This window comes from Arachis stenosperma, chromosome 7 (assembly GCF_014773155.1).
Source record: "Arachis stenosperma cultivar V10309 chromosome 7, arast.V10309.gnm1.PFL2, whole genome shotgun sequence".
Classification (NCBI taxonomy): Eukaryota; Viridiplantae; Streptophyta; class Magnoliopsida; order Fabales; family Fabaceae; genus Arachis; species Arachis stenosperma.
This window is the reverse complement of record NC_080383.1, coordinates 21330495-21336181: the sequence shown is the minus strand read 5'-3', so window position 1 is coordinate 21336181 and position 5687 is coordinate 21330495. Positions and strand designations below refer to the sequence as shown.

Here is a 5687-nt window from a genome sequence, read left to right as displayed (position 1 = left end):
TTAAAAATTTTAATATAATATTATATATTAATTAATATTTAAATTTAATTTTTTATTAATATCTATTATAGTATTTTATTATAATATTTTTAAATTTTAAAAGTTATTTTACTAAATACACTTGTTGTTATTTGTGTTTATTAAAAAATACTTTTAATTTAATTCACTAAATATAGATAGCACAACTTTTAAAAAATTATTTTTTAAAATTAATTTTTATAAATTATTTTTAAAAAATAAAAATTTTATCAAATTAAGCTGATATTTTTGTAGGTTTTATTCTATTATTAGATGCTATATTGCTCTTGACTTCAGCTTTTTCTGCTGAACTCCTGATGTTTTCTGTTGAAGTTAGTTTATGTAAAAACTTATTGTTAGAATGGATAATGTGAAGAAGCTTTGTTTCTTAAAGATTTTGAAATTACTTTGTTCATTGTTTTATTATTAAGTTTTGCATGCTAGAGCTGCATATCTACTCTTCCTAACATGTAAGAGGTCTTAATGACAAGAGAGTTTTAACTTTTAAACACATGTATTCGTGATCGTAATTTTGTATGTATATTAAAAGAGTGTTATAATAATTTTCTTTTTTTTTTTGTATTTGAATGGTTATAAATTTGTAATAATTTTTTTATTTTTTATGTTATTTTTATTATTGTCTAAATAAATTATAATGTGCAGTTTTACTTTTTTACTTTTTTCTTATTCCTAGTAGAGAAACATGTTATTTCTCTTATATACCTAACAATTATGGATTTGGATCCTCTAAAGTTTGAATTTCACTTTAGAGAGTAAAGTGTGATCTCTCACTATTGATTTTATAGATGGGACCAAGAATAAATACGAAAGAGAAACTATCCAAGGGTAGAAGATCACACTTTACTCTCTGAAGTGAAATTCAAACTTTAGAGGATCTAAATCCAACAATTATATATGTAACAGTATTGATTTTGCAAATGATTTACTAATAGAGCAACGTGTTGCTTCTATTGTTCAGCTTCAGTTGCCAGATAAATGAACTGCATCATAAGGAAAAGTTCATTGGAAAAATATTTGTGTATGTATTCTTGTTCTAACTCTTAACTATTTTCAACACAAGCTTTTCTCTTGTTTTATACTATTTTTTATGGAAATGTTTATGAACCAACTTTAAATCAGTCAAGAATGAAACAATTTAATTAATTATAAATATAATAATTAATTTTATTTATTTATGATTTAAAATATTGGTTATTAAATGTTTCACCACATTCAAATTAGGAGAAGATACGTTCAGTATCATTGCAACGCGTGAATCACGGAAACTGATTCAATTAGCTTCCATTTCTTCACCCTCATTCTCTCTCCAAATGCCTAAAACATGATAAATAAAAAAAACAAATTTAGAATCATCCAATATATAAAGAAAAAAAAACATCCTAATGCCTAATATAAGCATCATCCACATAAAAATTTTAGATTCACTCAAAAATATTTGACTGATTTTTTACTAGAACATCTTGATTCCCTAGTATTATTGTTTTTCTATTCTTCTAATCCCACGAAAAAATCTCATTCATGTTCCATTTTAGATGACAGAATAGATTATAGAAGTTACTAATGCAAGTAATGATAAATCTAAAAAATTTTAACAACAAAGATAAAATATATATAATATGACAATAAAATAAAATTTATAATAATTTAATACAACAGTCAAATTTAATAACACAAATAAAAAAAATAAATATCATATCATATACTACTCAATAAGTTTCAAATTCTAAGAGAGGCGTTTGCCTCTACAATGTAACAAACACATCTATCCGTCCCTAAATGCAAGCATGACCTACATCTTTTATTAGTTTGAATAGTTGAATTTCAGGACATTGGAAGAGCATACAACAGTTAGTTTTATTGTTAAAATTATTGTTAATATTAGTATTTAAATTTAGTTCAATCCTAGATCCAAACCTCTTTTCTAGTTCAATTTTAGGATTATAGTATTTGAATTTACATGTTAATAAAAATAGCAAGACTTATTACTTTGGATTAACTTTGCATGATTATGATTATATAAAATTTTTTAATATTATATTTTGATATGCAATGTTAGTATTTTTTTAGTAAAAAACTCGATCTTTTTAGAGAGTACAGAATTCTAATGTCAAACGATTAAATTTAATCTGTAAATTCCGCTAAAATCGGTAAATAATTAGTCAATAATTTGAATTTTAAGTAGGAAAGTTAAAAATGCAAAACTAATATCAAAATAGGATAGAGCTCGTCAAAACAAAAATTTTGATATCAATTTTGATAATTTGGTCTAAAGTTAGACCGAAAGGACCGAACTGATTGAACCGGAGCTCAAACCGGGCCCATGGATCTAACCGGACCCAAACATTTAAACAAAAAGCAGCTCTCCTTCTTCCCCATTGCATGCAACGAACACAAACAGAATTGGGGAAGGGAGGAGGAGCTCTCAACCCTCACAACCTTTGATCCACCATAACTCCTACGTCCGGGCTTCGATCGCTGCACCGTTCGCGGCCACGCACTTAGCGTGTCGAGCTCTACCTTTCTATCCAAATAATTTTACTAGTAAGTCTCATATTTGGTTCAGAATCTCTACTCATCTTTCTTTGGTGAAATTGAAAACCTATAGTGAATCTTGTCCAATTTTTGTGTTCTAGGTTCAAGTTAGCTTTTGAAACTTGTGGCCTCAAGCTATTGAGCATATAGGTATGGTAAGATGGAAAAATTGAAATTGGAACATGTATATATATTAGGTGTAGATTAAGTAGGTATATATGCATTGAAATTAAATTGAGAATACTTTGAGGCTTTTTGGTGGTCAAAGCTTGTTTTGGGGCTGTTTTGATTGAGATTAGAGGGGCTGTGATTTGTGTTGTGAGGCTGCCTTGGATGATACAAAGTGATCGGCCAAGGTATGATTTTAAGTTTCGCACGTTTAATATTTACGGTGTTGTGAAAACTTAGGTTAGAGGAACCATAGGATAAGATGAATTGTTTGTTGTATTTAATAATTAGTCTTGTAATGTTGTTGGGATAGATTTGTTGGTGGATATATATTGGAACTATGAGGTGTGAAAGTTATTAATGGTATGCTCTTGTATTTATTTATGATGGATTATGGTTGGTGTTTGTTAATAAGGATGTAGAGTTGTGTTGTGGTGGTATTGCATATGCTGTAACTAATTCTGTGATGATTGGAATTGTGTGGAACCAAGTCCTGGTTAAACCTCGGAACATTTAGAACTGAACTGGAGAATTTGGAATCTTTTCATTAAATATATGATTTATGGTGAATTTTCAAATTGTAGTCATGGAATCTGATTTTTACTGCGTAATTTTGGGAACAACAGTAACTTGTTGGCTCTGCTGCGAATGTTTCAAAATGAATTTTGAAATAAAACCAACTTTAAATAAATCTTTAGTCCTATTATTTTAACTTTGTAAAATTTCAGAATGGTTGGACTTGTGATTTTAAAGATATGAATTTTTTAAATACGATGCGTTATACAATAAAAACCAGATTCTGTTTTCTTAGATCAGCAACTTTGAGAGTTTATAACTTCTGATTATGGATGGATATGCAGGTGCAACTAATTAGAGATGAAAATTAATTATGCTTAGCAGTTGTGATTTAAATTTTAGGACTGTCCATGTTTTAATGAGTGAGTTATGGGACTTGGAAGAGGACATGTTCATTGACTTTTAAAACAGAATTCTGCAGAAAGTTACTCAACTTCCAAGTTACATAACTCCTTCATTAAAAATGATTTTGACCTGAAACTAATTGGAAAAGAAACCTAGATATATTAAGTTGAACCATATTAATTTTTAAGGCAATATGATTTAATTTGAATTTTATATAGAATTTTAGATATCGTATGCTGCTACTGTTTTCTGGTTTCTAAGTACTATAGAGCAGTCAGTGTTTCTCCTCTGTTTTTGAGGCTAGTTAAATCAAAAAATTATGATTTTTAATTTGTTAAAAAGCTTATTCCAAGATGAACGTCTGGACATAAAGTTTGCCCAATTCCAAGTTCATTTGTTATATTAAAAACAGAAAAAAATAGAGTGTCGAGGATGTCTTAGTGATAGTCATGGGTCCGAAAAGTCAAAGATTAATCTTCTTATTATGTGATTGATTTAATGTTAGAGTTGGGTTGATTTTAAGATTATTTGATATTAAAAAAGTTGATATGTGTTTGATAAATGGTTTGGTCAGGACCTGAAAAGGATAAATGTGATGAATTATAAGGGAATGATGTGAAGCTAAATGAATACTTGTTGCTATGGCTATAAAGAACGCATGTAAGGAAATGATGATGATAAATGATGAGATTTGGGAATGACTGTGTGTGGCTGAAATGGTCGATATGGCAAGTTGAGGACAGAAGTTCCCTCTTTTGTCGTGATGCAGGTGTGGGGAAGGTGGAAAGGCACTCTCTTTCGTATTGTTTCCCCCACATTTTTCTCTGGTTGCAAGGTGGAAAGGCATACAACTTCGATGTAGAAAGGCACTCTCCTTCGTGAAACCTCCAGGAGAAGGTGGAAAGGCATTCTCCTTTGTTTATGATCCTCTTGGAGATGCACAACCTAGAGACCAATGTCTGGGTTAGCTACCAGATGTGTCGGGTTCTGGAAAAGTAACCGACACGTGAGCTCACGGCCAGTAAGATAGACATTCATCATATGCATTTGTTTGTTTTGATTGCTAAGCATTTTTTCTGGGTTTGCCTAATTGATATATATACCACCTGCTACCTGTTATACTTGCTACTTGTACTATCTGCTCATTACTTGTGCGTGAACTTGTTTGGTTGCTTGTTTCTGTTGCATTGTGGATGATGGAGGGATGGAGGAAATGGAGAAATGGTTTGGTGTTAGATTAGGATTGAAATTGAGTAAGTTAGGTAGATTTAGAATACCTACCCATGTTTATGGCTTCTGTTTAGTAATTAAGTTGGATAACTGAATAATGGAGTTCTAGGATTGCCTGTGGCATTCTCAAGACCTTATTTATTATATGCGTGACACTTTTACCATGCTGAGAATCACCGGTTCTCATTCCATATTGTATTGTTATTTTTCAGATGTAGGTCGAGAGGCTCCTCGCTAGGCGTCTGGATCTTGAAGCGAAGTAGTTCCTGAATGTTTTTTGGATTTCTATTCATATTTGTGTATATATGTATTTAGCTTACTCTCCAAGTAATTTATGTATGCTGCTCCTCTTAGAGGTTGAGGGAGAGATAGGAGTTTACTTTGGCATTTTGATGTATTTTGAGAATACTTATGTATGTTTATATGTATATATATCCTCCGACCAGCCTTAGCTTCGCAGGCTGAGTTAGGAGCTAGTTGGTGCACGAAATTGCAATAACACTTTTGCAATCCCGCACAACTAACCAGCAAGTGCACTGGGTCGTCCAAGTAATACCTTGCGTGAGCAAGGGTCGATCCCACGGAGATTGTCGGCTTGAAGCAAGCTATGGTTATCTTGTAAATCTTAGTCAGGATATCAGAAATTATCAGGATGGATTGTGAAAAACAAAAGAACATGAATTAAGTACTTGTTATGCAGTAATGGAGAATAGGTTGAGGCTTTGGAGATGCTCCATCTTCTGAATCTCTGCTTTCCTACTGTCTTCTTCATCAAACACGCAAGGCTCCTTCCATGG

The 5687-nt window shown here is 31.2% G+C and overlaps 1 long non-coding RNA gene across 1 annotated transcript; it reads left to right on the top strand.

Annotated features, from left to right (window-relative positions):
* Positions 1-2434: 2434 nt before the first annotated feature.
* Positions 2435-5158, top strand: LOC130940229 (uncharacterized). The gene is made up of 3 exons (XR_009070255.1): positions 2435-2580; positions 2673-2721; positions 5103-5158. It is a non-coding gene; the product is annotated as an uncharacterized LOC130940229 (long non-coding RNA).
* Positions 5159-5687: the final 529 nt, after the last annotated feature.